Raw genomic sequence first — 21,332 nt, 5'->3', positions numbered from 1 at the left:
TATTATCTCTTCCCCATCAACTTTCTTCGAATATGTTCCAATAAACACTGTTTCTAGTTAGTTCTTTTTGGTGAACAAAGCTGATTACCTTTTTTTTTATTGATTTTTACTCAAATGTAAAATGAGTGTCAATTCTATTATAAAATCCCACTGTTTGACATTTATTCAAATGTTATTGCAAATTTTACAATGATATTTAATTAAAATTAGAAACAGACTTAACATCTCTTGAACAGCTTTCTTTTGTTTTAAGACAGAAATGGTATAACGTTGTGCTTTGTCATTTAAACTTAAACTACCATCTAGACGTGTCTAGGCATGTTTGGGCATATATTTAGAGAATTTAATATAATTACCTTTTCCGTTGTGTCTGCTTTTGCAGAAATGGTTGAAATGGTTTCACCCGATGCGACCACACCCCTCGCACCCCCACCCCCTAGTGACGCTACTGCTCCCAGATACGTACCTCTCCCCAACAATTTCGATAAATATATTGGAGTAGACGGGCTAGGAAACTAACCGATTTCCCTTGGAAACAGCATTGTGCACTTTTTCAAACTAGTAGGCTTACTAATCCTGATCATAATTGCTCTTTCCACTTTAAAGGGCTAGACTAGATCTAGAATATAGAATACATCTAGAATCTAGACTAAATCTAAATTTCTAAACTAGTTCTAGATGTAGTCTAGATATCAAGGTCTAGACCTAGAATCTAGACTAGGTCCAGATCTAGAATCTAGACTAGGTCTAGATCAAGATCTAGAAATAAATCTAGAATACAGATTAGGAATCTAGACTAGATCTAGAATCTAGATCAGTGATGCCCAACCTTATTCGCCCGGCGGGCCATTTTCATTTCCGACACTCGTGTCGAGGGCCACATCATCGAATAGATAAAAAAAAATGAAATAGAGAATAATTCCATTATAAATAGTTTTATTAGAAGCCTGAAGCACCACTAAGCCTACGTACACACGTAGGGCGATTACGTAAGATCGGTCTCATCCGTTTCATGTCTGAAAGGTTTGTCTACTCAATGAAGTGCTTGTAAACATTGGGATCGTTCTTAACACTTCATTTCGGAAATTTGAAAAGTTTCATCAGGCGAAGAAATGAACTGTCTGCATCACTCTAAATTTCTCCAACAGGGATGTCTGGCTTTGTAAGTCAATCAATTCCAGTTGCAGATCTATCGGAGTAATCCTCAGTGGAAAACATTTCAAAATCTTCTGCTCCGTCAATTTAGTTTTGCAATGCGTTAACTGCTTTTTTACCCAGGACTAATTCTTTCACCACTGCTAAAAAGCACTTTTTTACGCATCAATTCTCATAATTTGAGTAACTCTATAACTCCTTACCCTGGACTCATTTCACTCATTTCTTGTCTCTTTGTTCTCGTCAGTCGCTTTACTCATTCAACTAGGCGTAGCTTAGCCATCTTTTTTCTTGGCAGTTAAAACCAACAATGCCGCCATATTTTTTAATGTTTTGATTTGCAAATGACTTTTTGTTATAAGTTTTAAAAACAGCCACATTTCTGTACAAATCTTGTTGGCATATTTTCCACAAAAGCAAGGATATCTTCACTTTTTTCCCGAAGTTTCTACATTCATATTCTAGTTTTCGTTCCTATGACTCTCGTTTCATTAACGCTCAAATATTTAAAGATATCAAAAGAACTTTACCAAAAAATGATTCAGAATTGATGCCCTGTGTTACACACAACATATTACACGACTAGCTCAAGACAGCAGTGGAATTATTCAAGAATCTCAAACAACTGTCAACACTTGTCACCAAAAAATAAACGTCGTTTTCATTAAAAAAAAATTAATAATATAAATACCATAGATTAGAATGAAATCCATCCAAGAAAAACAGAGTCCTAACGTAGGAAAAATACATTTTTCAAACTTTTAAGAAATTTTCTTCACTTTGTTCCGAGGTTTAGACGGGCCGGATGGAAACACTTCGCGGGCCGGATCTGGCCCGCGGGCCGTAGTTTGGGCATTACTGATCTAGATATATAATCTAGACCTAGAATAGAATTCGTATGACTTTACACGTTAAATCTTAAAATTACTAGACCTAGAGTTAAGCCAATATTATGATCAGGATTAGATCTAGTAGGCCTACTACTGGATAATAATGCACTTTGCTGTTTGCATTACATTCATTTCTCAATGTGATACTACTGTTTATATAATAAATAAATATGTACCCCTTCTAAGCTGTAAGATGATAAACTATTTCCTTAATAATTTATAAATGTTAATTTTTATTTAAATTGTTTAATACGTTTAAATTTAAATCTAGATCTACATCTGGCCTCTATTGAGTCTAAATTAGGTTGTTGTCAAGTGTAGGCTTATATTGAGGATATGTCAAAAGTAGTTAGTTTTTTAAAACTTTCAAATAAAACGAAGTTCGTATTAAAATTATTTCTAAAAACAACATTTAATTCAGTATTCTATTCCACGAGTTAGTTAATTAATGGAAAATATATTTTATAATGATTCATTGATACTTTTTTTCCATTGTGACCTTAGATGCAAATTTTGTGTACCAATGCGCGAATCTATGAATGAAGCTTGGTTTAATGATGAAGAAGTCTGTGACCTTTTTAAAAAACATACCTCCCCTGAAGTTTTTCATTGAAAAGTGGTGTATTTTTTTGAAAAATCTGCTTGCAAATATAATTTTAAAAATTAGATGGTTCACTTTCGGAAAAGAAAAAAAGTAGCCGTTGCATCAGATCTTTGAATGATCTAAAATATCATGATGTCCGATTTTCATGTTCTCTTCTAGTTTCTGAAATCTAAACGGGACGGACTGACAGACGGACAGGCCTCACAAAACTAATAGCGTCTTTTCCCCTTTCGGGGGCCGCTAAAAGAACTAACCAACTATTTACTTTGAAGTAGTGATAAAACAAACGCATGCCACAACTTAATAACAAAAGTCCTTCTCCAAATAAGCTTCTATCCTCCTTTATATCTCCTCCACAGAATCCTTTATCTTCATTGCTTCTTGTAATTCTTGTGGTAGTGGTTTCACTACTAATATTTGTCGGTTAATAACACAGTGAGATTACAATTATAGAGACTTCAATACAAATTTCTACATCAATTATTGAAGTAAGACTATACTCAGGGCGGCCTTAGCAGTGCGCGGGGCGAGCGTCATGTGCGGGCCCTTAGGCGTAAGGGTATATATATATATATATATATATATATATATATATATATATATATATATATATTACTTTGGAATAAATGCAACTTAACACGATTACACCAAGTTGCATTAAACTTTCAACAAACATTCTTATCAGAGAAAGAGGTTAACCAACCAGTCGATGACCTCTGGAATGTCATAAAAACTATCTTAAAAACATAATAGAAAATCATATACCAACTAGATATATATGAAAGAAAATCGATAAATGCTGATAGATTAAAGAAGCTTCGTAAACATAAGTAAAAACCTATATAAAAAGTATATTAAAATTATATACCTAACCTAAAAAGTAAGCAGACAGCTGCAGAGTGAATACATAAACATTGTAATATCTAAGGATAACAAAAAAAAACTATGGTTATACATTAAGTCTAAGAAAATGTAAACAACAGATAGCGCCATTAATAGGAAAATATAACTTAACACATACTGATAATGAAACTAAAGCAAACATCCTAAATAAATACAAATGCATCAGCATTCTCAGCCCCAGGAGACAAAGACATATCACTTAATTTGGACCAATTAGACAACATAGGAGATATATAAGTACAAGAAAAGGGAATCCAAAAACTATTAGCAAACATTAAACCGAATAAAGCATCTGGACCTGATGGCATTCCAGCTAGATTACTCAAAGAACTAAGCAATGAGCTAGCACCAGTGTTCAAAATACTTTTTCAGGCATCTCTTAACCAGGGTAGAGTACCAAGGGACTGGAAAGAAGCTAATGTCACCCCCCCCCCTTTTAAAAAAGGTAAAAAATGTGACCCAGGAAACTACAGACCAGAGTAACTAACCAGAATCACATGTAAAATCCTAGAACACATAATATGTAGCAACATCATAAACCACTAAGGCAAACATAATGTTCTTACTCCATACCAACATGGCTTTAGGAAAAATAGATCATGTGAAACACAACTAATAGGACTAATTGATGATTTTTCAAAAGGGTTAGATCAGCGGTTCTCAACCTTTTTAGCTCGGCGACCCCTTTTTACAATTTCTCACGTATTCGCGACACCTACAATAAATTATTTTTGTTTATAAATATGATGTTACAAAATTATAATTGTATGCCTGATGTAAATATCTGATTTGCATTGCTAAAGCTTAATGTTGAATCACGGCACCATATGTCATTATATTCTTGAAACATATATTTCTCCTTATTATCCAATTACAAATAAATGAAATAATTTCTTTATAACGTGCACTTCTTTACATTTATATTTTCTTTATCTAAACTTGATAAATAACAGGCTGTTTTGAGAAATAAATATTGCAATGGAAGAAGAAGGTACAACACAGACTAATGTGAACATGACTGCAAGTGTCTGATCCAGAATTGTGTAATTAAAGAGAAATGTTTCACTGTTAAACCTTTCTGTCTCCTAAAAATCTTTAACTTTGACTTTCATTGAATTTCTGGCAAGTGTACATGGGATGTGAAGTAGATTTGGAAAGTAGCAAGAAATGTTGTTCACATACATGCGTAGGTGTTCTTTCACGGAAATTATTTTATCTGTTCGCCAGGTTCAAAGTAAGTTTCCTCAAAGATAGCAGATAAGGTTGGAAGCATTGTAAATATTATTTTCGTTACAAATGACATACTGTTTATTCCTGCTTAAACTAATGGGGTAGGCAGAGGAAACAGAGGTGCATAAATTACAAGAGTGTCCAAGAGCTGCGGGGAGACAACTGAAGTGTCTCTTGGGTCCTACGAGGTACTACGTTCAACAAGAGTTTCTTACCAGAGCTGTACTGCTTTCTTCCCCTGCAACAATTTGGAGTTCATCCAAGGTTAATAATGTCCAATTAGTTATGGATTTCTAAACAAAGTTTACGTATTAAGATGAAAATGTATGGATGCCTTATTTAACCTTTTTTAAAACGTACAACGTTTAGTTCATATATTACGGATTATTTATAATTAAATGCCGTAGCGACGGTAGTTGCACACAAAGTTTACCAATATAGTTTGCTTAACAAAATAAAATATTTTGGTAGTGATAGTCCATTGCATCAGTGGATTAAAGATTTTCAGATATAGTGAGAGAAAAAACTAATAATAAATGGCTCTAAATCAACACCAATAACAGTAAACTCAAGTGTACCTCAAGGAACAGTCTTAGGTCTACTACTATTTGTAATTTACATAAATGATACCAAATTGCATTAGTTCAGGAACAAAAGTAAGATTATTTGCAGACGATTGCATAATATATAGAACAATAAAAATAACACAAGATACAGACATTTTACAAAGAGAATTAGATGAATTATAGAAATGAGAATCAAATTGGTTCATGTCTTTCCACCCAGAAAAATGTCAGTTATTAAGAGAAACAAAAAAAAATCACCAAAAACAAATTATTTCCACTTATCTCATTCAAGGTAAACCAGTAACACAGACTAAAAATGCAAAATTCCTAGGTGTGATAGTAAATAAAAAACTGTAATGGAATCCCAAAATTGATGAAACTATCAAAAAAATCAAATAAAACATTAAGGTGTATTGAAAGAAATTTCTATAAATAAAAAAAGGAGATAAAACTAAAATGTTTTTAAACCTTGGTTAGGCCAATAATAGAATATGCATCCTTTGTTTGGGACCCCTCAACTCAAGAAACATTAAGAAACTGGAACAGACACAAAATAGAGCAGTGAGATTCATAACAAACTAATATTCACATTTGACTAAAGTAAAATCACTAAATTTAGAAAGCCTTCAGGATAGAAGACTTAAAAGCAAAGTAGCAAGTATACATAAAACACTAAACCATAAGCGTCAAATATAAAAACAAAATTTAATAAAATACTCAGAAAGATACAAAGATGAAGACACATACCTAGTTTCATATGCTAGGACAAATTTGTACAAATGCTCCCTATTCCCCTAGCGCTATTACGGCATGGAATGGGTTGCCTAAGCTATCAAGGAAAACCAGTGACTTGGCAGAATTTAGGTCTTTGGTTAATATGCATGACTAGATGCATGACGCGTAGGACGTAATCATCTTTTTTGATGTATCATCTGTATTATATAAGATCTCTCTCTCTCCCTCTGTCTCTCTCTCTATCTCTATCTACCCATCTATCTATCTATCTATCTATCTATCTATCTATCTATCTATCTATCTATCTATCTATCTATCTATCTTTATCTCTCTCTTTCTCTCTCTCTCTCTCTCTCTCTCTCTCTCTCTCTCTATATATATATATATATATATATATATATATATATATATATATATATATATAAAATATATATATATATATATATATATATAGAGAGAGAGAGAGAGAGAGAGAGAGATAGATAGATAGATAGATAGATAGATAGATAGATAGATAGATAGATAGATAGATAGATAGATAGATAGATAGATACTACCCATATGTTACCCGTGGCCCGCGGGTCTTAATTTGCGTATTACTGTCGGTATAGTCACTGAGAGTGTTTTGTAAACAATTAAACGGAATAATAATGTCTTCAGTAAAGCGAATGCCTGAATGTAAAAATAGTATAGCTAATCGACCTAAAAATGCCTAGATCCATTTTTTCAAATAAAAACTTTTGCTTGTAGGCCTACATATATTGGATTAAAATATGAAATGAACAGACTTTATTTTGTATGTTCATGTTTTAAAGTATAAAGTAGATCTATCATCTTTGAATTAGACCTTGAGTCAGAGATAGATCTATCTCTAGACTAATCTAGAGTTTAATATTGGCTTGGATAGAGTTCGTTCTGCACGTGTGTGGAGGCTTCGCTCTGCGCATGCATGACCTTTTTTGTTAGATGAACGCGACTCATGAATGGTACTACGTAAATGTATGTAAGCATGGCTTCGCAGCATATAGCAAATGAATGTATAAAAAATGCATTTGTTTAACAAATTTGAATGTTAATTTAATTAAAATATGAAAAGAATGGACTATAATTAGTATGTTTATGTGTTAAATGATAAAACTATCTTTGCGAAGAGAAGTTCTATTACCCTAGAGTTGAATTAGAGTTTTAGACCTAGGAATAGAGAGATGTGTAACATTTCGGTCTTGTCTATTGAAAGAATGTTCGTCAGGAATTCTAAATTCGCAGATACAAGGAACGAATTTAAGTAAAAATGCTTTTGAAACACAAATTTGAAGTTTAATTTTATTAAATAATGAAATCAATAGACTATATTTTATATTTTAATGTGTCAAAGCAAAAAACTATTTGTGCAAAGTGTAGTTAGATTATTTAGATCAATTATCTATTAGAGGAATTAGATCTATGTTAGCGCCTAAGCTGGTCTTTAGGCTTTTCCGTGGGGCACCTCTGTTATATCGACCTCTTTTTAGCTCACCAAAAAAGACTGCCTTTGCCGTACGTTCGTCTCCCATACAGGATAAGTGCCCTGCCCAGCGTAACTGTCGGACCATAAGAAGTCCCTCTTTACAAAGGCAGTAGGATACACATATTAGAGCGTCAGTACCGCCCTCTGACAGGCTACGAGGATGTTCCTAGGAATGTTAAGGGCCTTGAAGGTGTCTGTTTATTCAGTTGTTAGTATCCGCTCGGTCGATATAACAATGGGGTATATTGTTACTTTGGACTATTTCCATAGACGCTTAATCTCCAAGACTAGGTTCCCATATTTTCTTTGTTTTTCTATCTCAGTTTTTCTTAAATTATGAGACAGTGGTACGGCGATGTCGATAATGGTTATTATTATTTTTATTATTATTATTATTTTGCTGGTGAATTATTACCATGTGTTCATGCTTCGAAGACTACTGTCTCGTACCAAAACATAGGAAACACAGCTTCTCCACGCCTTACTTGCTCACACTGAACATAATATCTAGCTCGCGGTCAACAAGTTTGCGTACGCTGCAGCCTCTTTTGATTTAACTATAAGCCTCGGTAAAAAGCTTGGGGTTAGGTCGTGGAGACGGAAGGCCCAGGAGAGATCTGAATAGAGGGATGTGTTGAAGCAGACCATATCCCTCCATGCGCTTTTTTGCGCCACTGGGATGGATGGATTGCAAAAGCCGGTATGGGCTTCTAGGAGTTCGAGAGTTAGACAGGGGGAAGAACATATGCCAAAGGCAAGGAGGTCGGCGAAAACGTTTCTTAAGAGAACGAATGCAATGATTTAAGTCTATTTAAAAAAATGCGCCATTTTACGTTGTCACAAAGTGCCTGTTTTACCATATAACGTAGAGATTTGCGTCAGTTAATGTTTCGTACTAAAGTCGTAATGAATATACTAATCGCATTATTAAATATCTGAACGTAACCATTTGAAAAGTTACACTGTAAAGACTTTCTTCCAAGCCAATAATAGTACAATATTTTTACACAAAAGATGCAATGTAACGGTCTCATCCGTCCCTACCGCTGTAACAATAACAATACAGTATGTCCGACTCTAAGCTGTGGGCCTTAATTTTACTACAAAATATAGAACATTATGTGGCTATATTACGTAAGTACTTTATATACTGTAATTGCTCTGCATTAACAGAGGCAAATAAAAAGGAAAACAATCGCGCACTACTAATATTATGTCTCCTCTCTCACTCTGCAAATTGAAGCCAATTGGACGTTCTATAAGAACAAAGTGTGCTATAAGAGCTACAGTGGTCCTTACACTTTCGCAGACTCAACTTTTGCGGGTTTTCAAAAAAAAAATAATTAAAAACAAATACTCCCGCGTTTTTTAGCGGCCCGCGAAAGGGGAAAAGACGCTATTAGTTTTGTGTGAAATGTCTGTCCGTCTCTCCGTCCGTCCCGTTTAGATCTCGTAAACTATAAATGATAGTGAAAATCCGACATCAAAATGTTTTAGACCATTCAAAGTTCTGATGCAACGGCTACTTTTTTTTTCTGCTAGCCAAAAATCTAATTTTTTAAATCTCTTATGCCAGCAGATTTTTCATAAAAATACACCACTTTTACAACTATTAACTATTAAACACTCAAACACAAGAGGCTCTTTATTAGACTGTACACCATATTTTTAACACATTTATGCAAACAGTTGTAGATTTTTTGTCAAAAATTTTTGTTTTTATATTTGTATTGTTAAGTTATGTAAGTTCTGTAAGTTCAGACCACAAGGTCTGAAAGGGGAACTAGTTAGGCCAGGTTCACATCTCACTTTACATTCACTTTCACCTATCCTTTGATCGGCTGGACCGTTGGGGCACTACACAAGATCTATCAACCTTCTTTTTCCATTCTTATCTGTCATTTGTCTTTGATATAATTTCATTCGGGGGTTCTTTCTGAAAATATTGAAGCCTGCCTGGGTGGACCACTTCGGGGACCGATTTTGAATTTGTGTTTCCACACAAACTGTCTTTGTAACCTTGTTTTTTTAACACGGTGACAGTGACACGGGTTTTCCTACGACCGCACGATGTCTATGCACAGTAGCCTATTGGGAAATAAAACAACATAATACGTCATCACCAAACTTTCTGGAAGCTGATTGACCGGCTGTACAAAGCTCAACTGGTTCACTACAGGCTAGGTACCAAAAAGGGATCCTTGTCATACACCTTCAACCATTGTTTTCCATAACTAAAGTAACACTATATTTTACAGTATATTTATTGTATACGTACTAATTCTTTTTATACTGTAATGCGACATAACAGTGCTGTATGACACCTTTATAAATAACTTTTTAAAGGAACAGCATGTAATGGGAAATGGTTATCTAAAGGTTTACAGTGTTTGGGGATGTCCTGTGATACTGTTCTTATTCGAAAATAGTGTATGCATATAAAATTAAATACCGCGAAAATCTGACCTTCGCGTGCGTCGTGGAACGTATCAACAGCGAAAGTCAGGAAAACACCTTATAGAGTAGTTTATGCTATTAGGACAGCTATAGACCAAAATTTTAAAGTTTGAATTTGACAGCGCATTATTTGATAATTGTTCGACATAGAAATGAAAATGAAGTATCAAAATCTTCTTTAGTTTAAGGAGAATAAGGATGACTACTTATATTTGTACCCCTAACCTATATTTGTCATTATATTTAAGGTCAAAGAGGCCATGTTTTTTCATTTAATTCAGACAAATTTGACCCACATTATTTTGATTCCGGACACCATAATTTATTTCAGACAGTCTCTATATTTAGGCATCAATAAACTCAGATTTTAAATCTATATGAACATTAACTAAATTTTAAGATCCCCAGGCATAGCCCCTCACATGAAATCATTAAGATGTTTCAGAATATGCATAAAAACGAACACACTAAATAAAAATATGCACAAATTTATTCTACCACATTAGGTGACTGGGGTAGTGACTTCTACACAGACTTTTAGACTTATTTTATGTTTGCATGATACGATGTGTGTTGAATGTTTGTGTTTTTTGTTTGTTATTTTAATACATTTCTAATACAGATGATCTTTTGTAGTATAGTACAGGTTTGGATAGCCATTCTTGCCTAAACCCTCTATATTCTCTCTATATAAATCTAGATCTATCTAGTAGGTCTAGATTCTAGATCTAGGCATTTAACTTCATTGAATGTACCAAGCTCACTGAAACATTTGCCCATTTATTCTCTACTAGACATATGTTACCCGCGACCCGCGGGTCTTTATTTGCGCATTACTGTCGATATAGTCACTGAGAGTGTTTGTAAACAATTAAACGAAATAATAATGTAATAAGTAAAGCGAATGTGTCAATGTAAAAATAGTGTGAATGAAGCTATCAGATCAAAATAGCTAATAGGGGAAAATCCATTTTTTTTTAAAAATTAAAACATTTGCTTTTGAATAATCTAGTGGATTGGATTTAGATGTATGTTAAACGTAGCTAATGATCCTTTCACGTTATTTCTCTTTCGCTACGAAAATAAAATTAGTTTTGCGAAAATGGTTTACCCGAAGTCGATACATTCTTATCTATTAAAAACGAAAAGAGCGATAGCTTTGTTAAATGAATGGGATTATAAAGTGAACAATTAAACGAAATAATTTTTAGTACGCGATTCATGAATGAATATAGATCTAGGCCTATCTCACCTCGGCTTCGCAGTTTTCGTAAACGAATGTAGATTTAGAAAACCAAATTTGAATGTTTATTTGATCAAAATATGAAATGAATGGACTTTAATTAATATATTTATACGTTAAAATAGTTGGATTAGAGTTTTAGATCTAGGGATGGGATTATAAAGTAACAATAAAACGAAATAATTTTTAGTACGCGATTCATGAATGAATATAGATCTAGGCCTTTAACTCGGCTTCGCAGCTTTCGTAGATGAATGTAGCTTTAGAAAACCAAATTTGAATGTTTATTTGATCAAAATATGAAATGAATGGACTTTAATTAATATGTTTATGTGTTAAAGTATAAAACTATCTGTGCGAAGAGAAGTTTTATCATCTTAGAGTTGAATTAGAGTTTTAGATCTAGGGATGGGATTATAAAGTAAACAATTAAACGAATTAATATTTAGTACGCGATTCATTACTGAATTGTCTAATGAAAGAATGTTCGTCAGGAAATCTGTAATCACAGATATAAGGAACTAATTAATGTAAAAAATGCTTTTGAAACACAAAATTGAAGGTTAATTTTATTATATAATGAAATCAATGGATCTTCTTTTGTCTTTTCATGTGTCAAAGTAAAAAACTATCTGCGCAAAGTGTATTTCTTAAAATTAGATCTAGGTCTAAATCCTTTCTATTTTTTCTCATGTCAACATTGTAGACATGGCCTAGATCCATAAAATACATTTGTTTTAGGGCTACAATACATTCACTAAGGTCTAAGTTGGTACCCAAGGAACATTCCTGCCTAGTTTTATCAAGATTGGTCAAACGGTTTTGATGTCTATAAGTAACATACATACATACATACATACATACATACCCCTCACATTCTACTTTATAATATAGATAAAAAAACAACAACAAAAAATAATATAAGATCATTAACACTGATTTCCAGAACTGGCTGTCTGAAATAAATGGTAATTTAATTCGGACACCCTATTAATTTTTTTTTGTATGGAATCAAATAAATCAGCTACAAAAAACAGAATAAATATTGCCGGGCTCATTAGCATAGACTTAACCAATCAAAAAATATACTCTTAACCCTAGGAAGAGGTAAAGTCATCCTGGTAAAATAGGAAAAAACAACTACCTGACTTACAAATTTGAAATTCTTTTTTCTTACATAAAAAGATAGGTAAACGGAAGGAAATTGGGTCAGAATAATTGGAAAATCGACAAGCACATTATACAGCACGCTAGTTTCATATTAAATATCAAAATAAAGATTTAATGACCACAAAAAACAGCGAGTGTCCGAATTCATGTAATGTCTGGATTAAATAAACTAATCTATTTGTTTATTAATTTTCATTTCATAAGTTGCATTTATGTTTCTTCAAATGTTATAAATGACTCTTTCATATACAATTTTCATAATTCAAAGGTTAGTTAAAAAATTATCACTATTCATTTTCCTAATAAAATCCGTTTGGATGTCGATGTTTAAATACAAAATCAACGATTTGGATTGGTTGCTTCCACCCACGTGTTTTTATTGTGAACTGTTAAACGACGATATCCTTTTAGAATCAGCAGGTCGTTAGATGCTTCCAACGGCAGCACTTCTGTCTACAGTTTAACACTTCTCTTTAGACGTCTGATGCCTTTTCAATAGGCACATTCCTCGTTCCATATGCTTGGACCCATTTGTACAAATGCTCCTTCTTCCCTAGTGCTATTAGAGCATGGAATGGATTGCCTGAGCTAGTTAGGAAAACCAGTGACTTGGCAGATTAACATGCATGACTAGATTCATGACGCGTTGGATGTAATCATTTTCTTTTTTTGAAGTAACGTCTGTATTATATAAGATAAAATAAGAATATATAAAGAGTCAGGAACTATTATGTTTATGGGGGACGCAATTTAATGGATATTTAATAATCAAAATTCGGTATTCTCTTGATTAAACGTATTCGTGCACATGAATAGCAACTAAAATGAGAATCCGATTCTTGATGTATGAATACAACAAAGTAGCCCCGTCACCAAGTAGTCAGTTTGTGGGAATAACACAAACCAATTCACAAAATCTTCGTATTGAAATTCAATGCTGAGGTGATAAAGATACAATAATTAAAATCCCTATTAAAAAGTACATTTGATTGCGGCGGGTACTAAAGTGGTAGTACTGCCTCAATAAAAAAAAATTTACTAAGTTGATGCCAATTCTTTATCTTAGAAAAAAAGAGAATTAGAGTTTCTTAAAATACTCGCTATTCAACATATAAAATCAATTTCTTATCTAAACATCAATAATTGCCACATAAAAGTTAGTTTTTTATTAACACATTCAAGTCTCTGTAGGAGTTAGCTAATGTTACTTGCATCATTAGAGAACAATGATTGTCGAGTGGATGAAAATGATTTGTTGGTGTCGGTATCAGACCGTACTTTGAATAAAAAAAAATTACAAAGAGAATGTGTGTTATCATGCAAACTCAGAGGCGGCTCCCCGAAACATGTAAAACAAAAGAAGGTAGATTGAAATCAGAATCAGATAACTCCATAGCGTCAATACTGAGCCTCTTACACGTCTTTGAGTTAGACTTATGGATGCGCGTTAAAAGCAATTCGTCGTCAATATGTTTTGTTTTTTTTAAATCCATAACAATCAATAATAAATTTGTTTAACGTTTTCGCAAAAAGAAAATGAAATGTAAATATGTAAAATAAAGGATTTGAAACAATCATTAAACCCTTCTAATATTCTAAATTGCAAAATAAAAGAAATAAAAAAAAAACTATTTTCAATAATGTGATTTTTAGACATCTCGGTAAGAAAATTAAATGCAAATATGTCACATACGATTATTATTAACACTCGTCTTGAATAAATATATTTTGTACGCAAAACTAAAACAACACCAAAAACAACATATAATCGATAACACGAATTTTTGCCGTTTTGGAAAAATATCAAATGTCAATATGCCTATCCTGTGTCTCCCTTGTTCTGTGAAAGTTATTCTGTGTCTCACTTGTTCTGTTAAAGGCAACTATTTCTTCTATATCACTGCCTCTAGATAATTTCTTCTCCGGATGTTCCACTTTATAACTATAAACCTTTTTCAGTCTTACTATATTTTCTATGGATTTCGGTTTCCTCTCTAACAGAAATATTTTTAACTCCTCCTGACACTCGTAAATTACTTTGTCCAACATGAGAAATGTCTTTCTTAAGACTGTCAAAGGTCTTTTCTACCTCAGCGGTTTCTATCCAGTTATCGAAATGGTTGCTCATTCTGTCCAGGAATGTCTGCGGGTCACCCTCTGGTTCTATCTCGCTATTGACAAACTGTCAGCGATAGAAAGCATCTGTTTTCCCGAAAGTTCGAAGCAGTTGCTCTTTCACAACATTGTAGTTACCCTGGTTCATACATATTTTTGAAGGGACATCGGCTGTAAGGATTTAAACAGCAAGAGTGTCCATTTTTCTTCAGTGTATTCCAGTTCTCTCATTTCGACTTCGAACTTCTTCAGAAAAATGTCAATGTCCATTTTGTCTTCTTTGAATATCACACCTTTATATTTTGCCAGTTTATTCCCTGTAGTGTCTTACTTACTTAGACTTAGGTCCTCCCGTGCCGTTCGGCGCATTGGGCGGCAAGCTGTCTCCATAAAGATTTGTCACTAGCAATGTCTGAAGCCTCCTCCCACCTGGTGTTCACTGTTCTGAGGTCCTCCATGAAGGTGTGTCGCCAAGTAATATGAGGACGTCCCTGTTTGCGCTTTCCTCGTTTTGGCTTCCATGTTATCGCAACTCTTGGTGTGCGTAATTTATTTTGACGTAGAAAATGTCCCGCAAACCTCAGGCGACTCTCAGACACAACCTCACTAAGTGTTCGACTCCCAGTTCGGCATAGGATTTCCTTGTTTGAGACCTGGTCTGTGTAACTGACTCCCAAAATCCGTCTCAGCCATCTCTGTTGAGCCACATTTAGTCTTTTCTCAATTTTGACAGATGACTTCCACGTTTCACATGCATATGTAGCAGTTGGAATGACGATTGTGTTGAGAAGGTGTATTTTTGTCTCGAGTCCAATGGCTTGGCTAGTCCAAATAGGCTGCAGCCTTTGGAAAATGCTCCCTGCCTTTCCTATTCGGCACGCTACATCATGGTAAGCACCTCCATCATTTGTTGTGATGCTGCCAAGGTACGTGAACTTGTCCAGCTCTTCAAGCTTTGACATCCTTTGCCTTATATCCCACTCGCATTATTTTAGTCTTATCCAAGTTTATCGGAGGACAATTTTGGGTGCCTCTGTCTAGGTTCTCCGTCATTTCTTGAATGCATTTATTTGTAGCCCCGAGTAGTGCAATATCATCAGCAAAGTCCAAGTCCGTCAATCGGAGTTGTTCATGCCATGGAATACCAAAGGCAGCCTGGTTCATTGCTCTCCTCATTATGTAGTCGATGGCTAGGAGGAAAAGGAAGGGAGATAAGATGCGCCCCTGTCTCACATCTGTCTCGAATGTAAAAAACTATGTTGTTCCCTCTTCTGTTTTAATGCAGCAACTAGACTGACTGTAAAGGTGTCGTAGGATCTGGATGAATTTTTCTGGGATACCGTATTCTCTGACTATTTTCCATAGTGATTCTCGGTGGACACTATCAAACGCTTTTTTGAAGTCCACGAAACTGATCGTTAGCCGTTGTTGGTACTCAAGACTTTGTTCTATGATATTTAGTAGAACGAAAATCTGCTCTGTACATGATCTGCCTCTTCGGAAACCTGTTTGTTCTTCTTTGAGCATTTCATCTACAGACTGTTGAAGCCGTCTCAACAAAACAGTGCTGAAAACTTTGCCCGGGACAGAGAGGAGAGTAATGCCCCTCCAATTGTTGCAGTCTGCCAAGTTGCCCTTTTTTGGAAGCTTTACAATCACTCCCTTATGCCAGTCCTCTGGGACTTTTGAAGTTCGCCAACAGAGATTTAAGTGATCAGTCACTCTTTTTTTATCACTCTTTTTTTCTTGGTCTGTTTTTTACTTTTTCTCCGCTGTCTCCTTTTAGAAAGCCAATATCTCTCTTTCAATGACAACTAGTTTATCTCTCTTTCAATGACAACTAGTTTATCTCTCTTTCAATGACAACTAGTTTATCTCTCTTTCAATGACAACTAGTTTATCTCTCTTTCAATGACAACTAGTTTATCTCTCTTTCAATGACAACTAGTTTATCTCTCTTTCAATGACAACTAGTTTATCTCTCTTTCAATGACAACTAGTTTATCTCTCTTTCAATGACAACTAGTTTATCTCTCTTTCAATGACAACTAGTTTATCTCTCTTTCAATGACAACTAGTTTATCTCTCTTTCAATGACAACTAGTTTATCTCTCTTTCAATGACAACTAGTTTATCTCTCTTTCAATGACAACTAGTTTATCTCTCTTTTACCTTTCAATTGCAATCTTTTCGTTTTCTTTTTTTCCCATGGCCTATCTCTCCTTTTCTTTTCCTCTTTCCATTTCTAATCTCTCTCTCTCTCTCCATCAACCTTTCTTGAACATATTTCCTTAGCTCTGATTCTTCAAGATCTAACTCTTCCTCTTCCTTCAGTGCTGCTTGCTCAGCCTTGTCCGTCGTTGATTATTACCACTATTGTCACTAGATCTAGAATTTGATGTCTCGACTGTCTTTTGACAGATCAACCATGTACCGAGGAATACGTGGGTTTTACCTTTATGTTGGGTGCCACTTGTTACGAGCAGATTAGACTCTTTATTCACACACCAAATAGACTCATATATATATATAAATATATATATATATATAGTATATTATGAGGACTTTAATCTTGATTCAACCAATAATACTATGTCAATTACAACTTCGTTAAACATTTCTCAATTTTTCATCCTCCTCTATCTTTCATCACATTCACACCACTCCACATTTACACTATGCTGGCACGTAACAGTTACTAGACATTTTTGCACCAAGTTTTTATATCATTTCATTAAAAAAAATTCAAATCTTATGACGTCAAAGAAAAAAAAATTCTACTACATCACAAGGTCGAATTTTCCTAACAAAGTTTTTTATACACGAGAGAGTTAATGGTGGTTAACAGACATTTACGAACGATTTCTTCTGGCTTTGCGCCAATGTTATAGTTATGTACACACACACACACACACGCATATATATATATCTTCCTTTTCTTCCTTTTCTACCTCTATGTCTTCCCGGAGGCGTGATTTGAATGTTTCCTTATTTCCGCCTGTCTTCAGCCCTCGCTAGTGCAGTTCTCGCCTCAGTTCTCTAAATTCAAGGTTCATACAGCAGTTTCAGACGAGCCATAGTAGATCCGTTCCGATCCTATCCCATTTCTAACACCAGTTGTAACGTTTTTCACTATTCAGGCTCTCTGCAAACTGCACCACACGACGCCACCAACTTAAACAACTTGACAACTCAGGGCTCCAGAATAACGTTATAGTTTAATGTTTAATAAATTACAGCCAATACGTAACACAGACTGTACAAAAGTTTCACACTCCGACGTATTAACTCTGTAACGCTGTATCAACTCTCCAAATCTTCCTAGACTTGCACTTGATTCTCTGTTCCGGACCGACTTCACCTAGACTGGTTCTTGACTCCGACTTCGATTCATACTTGTAACGTGAAGTGACTTGACTCTGACACACTTGATCCCTGTCTTTTGCCATATATAGTTAAATTGTTTTTCATAAAAATCCGGAATAACTGATTTTCGATAAGGAGTTTTTAGGACGTTTTAGTAAGAAACTTAATTGTTACATATATAAAAAGTGCGATTTTAAACAGTTAAATGGAAACAAAATCGAAACGATCTTTCTTTGTTAATTAAATTTTGGCGACGATTGGCAAGAAAATTAAAGTAATATAGGTCAATTTCTTTTTCAAAATAATTCCGGAACAATACCAATAAAGTCTTTTGTGTTGCTTCGCAAGAAAATCTAATGTAAAATTAGTCTAAAGAGTGATTTGTAACAATCGTTTGTAGTAAATTACTTTATAATTCTTAACAACCTAATGTCGATACCGGTATTTTTGTAAAATAAGTCATTTGACATAAATTTGTTTTATGTTGAAAATCCGGAACAACTTGATATCGATAATTAAAGGAGATCAACGTATTGTCTAAGAATATTAATACAAGTCGATTATGCAATTTCAAACATTCATCTGATGTCATTTTTAGCGGCCCCTGAAAGGGGAAAAGACGCTATTAGTTTTGTGTCTGTCCATCCATCCGTCCGTCCCGTTTAGATCTCGTAAAATAGAAAACACATTGAGAATCCGACATTCAAAGTTCTGATGCAACGGTTACTTTTTTCTTTTCTGAAAGCAAAAATTGTAATTTTTAAAATCAATTATACAAGCATTTTTTTCACAAAAATACACCATTTTTACAACTATTTATAATAACAAACACTGAAACTGACTATTTACCTTATTATAATCACATTTATGCAAACGGCTTTAGATTTTTATCAAACAATTTTTTTAACAAATGTATTGCTAAGTTAAGTAAGTTCTGTCATACTATTTACTACATTAGAAAAATATTTACTTTCTTTTAAAGAGAGAAAATATATTTAGTATGCATATAAATGGAACATAATTTAAAACATCATTTTTTTTTACGAAAATGTTTTTTTTTTTCTTGAGGCTTTGAATTGACTATGAAAATAAAATAAAAGATTGACCCGTTACAAAACAATTAGATAATCATTATAAGGCATCAGTTAGGCCACGTTTATTTCCGACTTACATTTACTTTCACCTATCCCTTGGTCTGCTGAAACGTTGGGGCACCACACCAGATATGTCAACCTTATTTCTCCATTCTTCTCAGTCATTTGCCTTTGATAGAATTTCATTCTAATAATCTTTCTGAAAATATTGAGACCTGCCTTTTATCTTGCCTGGGTGGACAACTTCGGGAGCCGATTTTGAGTTTGTGTTTCTACACAAACTGTCCTTGTAACCTTGTTTTTATAAAACTTTTTCCCGAACATTTTTATATGTAATGAAATAAAAGTCAGTATAGAGATTTTCATTTAACTTTTATATGTTATTTATTTTTAAAATCCGGAACAATTTATTATTGATCAGGAGTTTTTGTAACGTTTAAGCAAGAAAATGAAATGTAATATAAGTTAAGATGAATACCAAACATTCGTCTGCATTGATTTGTTATTCACAAAAACATCCAAATACTTAAAATTATTGTGATGTTTTGGAAGCAAAATTAGTGGTTAACTCAGAACTGTAATAGCTTTTTGTCTTTTTTTTTTTTGCGATCTAAACGTGACAGACAGCCTGACAGACAAAACGCTCAAAAGTAAGCGGCTTTAATCCTGACTTAGTAAATAATAAGCAAAATCTAATAAAATTTCATCTATTAGCTCACTTTTATCTAAATTCTAATCCCTTTTAAAAATCATCAATTAATCCTATTAGTTAAGTTAGTATGGATTGAGGACCATGGGCGTAGTCAGGAATTTTTTTTCGGGGAAGGTTTGGGGGGCAGTTTTAGAAGTGAGGAAAAAGTAGCGCAACGTTTGAGTACGCCTCTAAGTTTGTGTGTCAAATAGTTATACTGTGATATGAATGTTTCGTAGAATACTGGGTACAATTTTTAATGTACAAAATAAATGTAACACTATTTTGTTTTTTACTAAAACTAAGGGGAAAAATTGCTTTTAAATCTGTTCTGTAACCTAATTTCAAACTCTACAAATACAGTATTTTTGTGGCCACGAAGTAATTTATAATTTAATTTGTTTTATTTTCAGGTCTCATTCTACAAATGTAATAGTATACCTATGAGAAAAAAACAACTTTTTTGCTGACACTTATTTCGAAAAACAGCATCAGTTTTAAAACAAAGAAAACGAACTTAGTGTACCACTAAAGAGAAGGATAAGAACAACACTACGCATGATTCTATCAATATATAAATACAGTTTACAACATAAACCAGAGAATCTATTGAATTAACTCTTTGTAGACCACTTTGAAGCTAGCTTCCTGTGTAAGCTACAATCAGCTGACAGATTTAAAGTAAACACTCGCATGTTATTGACTTACAACCATTGAATTCAACGAAAGCCTAGCTTAGTAGTTTAGTTAGCACCAGGAACTTGCATCGGTAGAACAAAGAAACATTGATTAGGTGCTAAACGGTGCAGTCTATAGTACTATCAGTTCTTGTTGACAGTGTAGCGTAGATTTGAAAGCAATCATGTTTAAAGTTGGTGCGCTCAAAGATATGCTTTTTCTGACTTCCTTGTTGAGTCTAACATTAAATGCCAAAGCAGAATTCAACGTACGGGAATACTGCTCACAGAGGTGTTTGCGTGGCCAAGGTGGTATCCTATGTAAATGTAACGCCGTACACTTCAATGGAAAGCGATCTCAGCCTCTGCACAGCCCAAGACACACAGGGAATTTTATACTAGAAACTCAAGAAAGGCCAGACTATAGAATTCACGGTGATCTGCCTAGTACTTCTTGGTTAGATGAATCAGATATGGATGAACAGTCATGGCAGGACTATCCTAAATTGTTAAGAATAGGTCAAGATTTCTCACACTCAGTCAGACCAACTAATACTTTACCATTTGTACTTATTGACCAACAGGACAAGTCCATTAGCAGACAAGAAAGTGAGCAGTTGGTCTGGCCCGAGTCTTCCAGTGATTTAGTGAGTCCTGAACTAGACAACTCAGAGATGAACGATTCACAAAGTCATGTGAGAAGGTTACGGAAGGCGCTGCTACAGGCATTGCAAGGGAGGTGAACTCAATCGATGTTTCCAGTCTTCTTTTCTTCCATTAACATGCACTTGGCTTTATCATTGTAACTTCGCTACACATTTTCATAGCGCCAGGTGTTCATAGACACTGATAGTTGAGCTAAATCTTCATTATTAATTATACTTGTTTGATCAGGTCTAAACTATTACAAATTCTATCTTTTTTTTTTT

The 21,332-nt window shown here is 34.1% G+C and overlaps 1 long non-coding RNA gene across 1 annotated transcript in view; it reads left to right on the top strand.

Moving 5' to 3' along the window:
• Window positions 1-20,940, top strand: part of LOC129921807 (uncharacterized) — a 33,346-nt gene extending 12,406 nt beyond the window's left edge. The window contains exon 2 of the long non-coding RNA XR_008773785.1: window positions 20,140-20,940. This is a non-coding gene — a long non-coding RNA (uncharacterized LOC129921807). The remainder of the gene's footprint in view (window positions 1-20,139) is intronic.
• Window positions 20,941-21,332: the final 392 nt, after the last annotated feature.

Source organism: Biomphalaria glabrata, chromosome 11 (assembly GCF_947242115.1).
Source record: "Biomphalaria glabrata chromosome 11, xgBioGlab47.1, whole genome shotgun sequence".
Lineage (NCBI taxonomy): Eukaryota > Metazoa > Mollusca > Gastropoda > Planorbidae > Biomphalaria > Biomphalaria glabrata.
The sequence above is the reverse complement of the archived record's forward strand: the minus strand, read 5'-3'. Positions and strand labels throughout refer to the sequence as shown.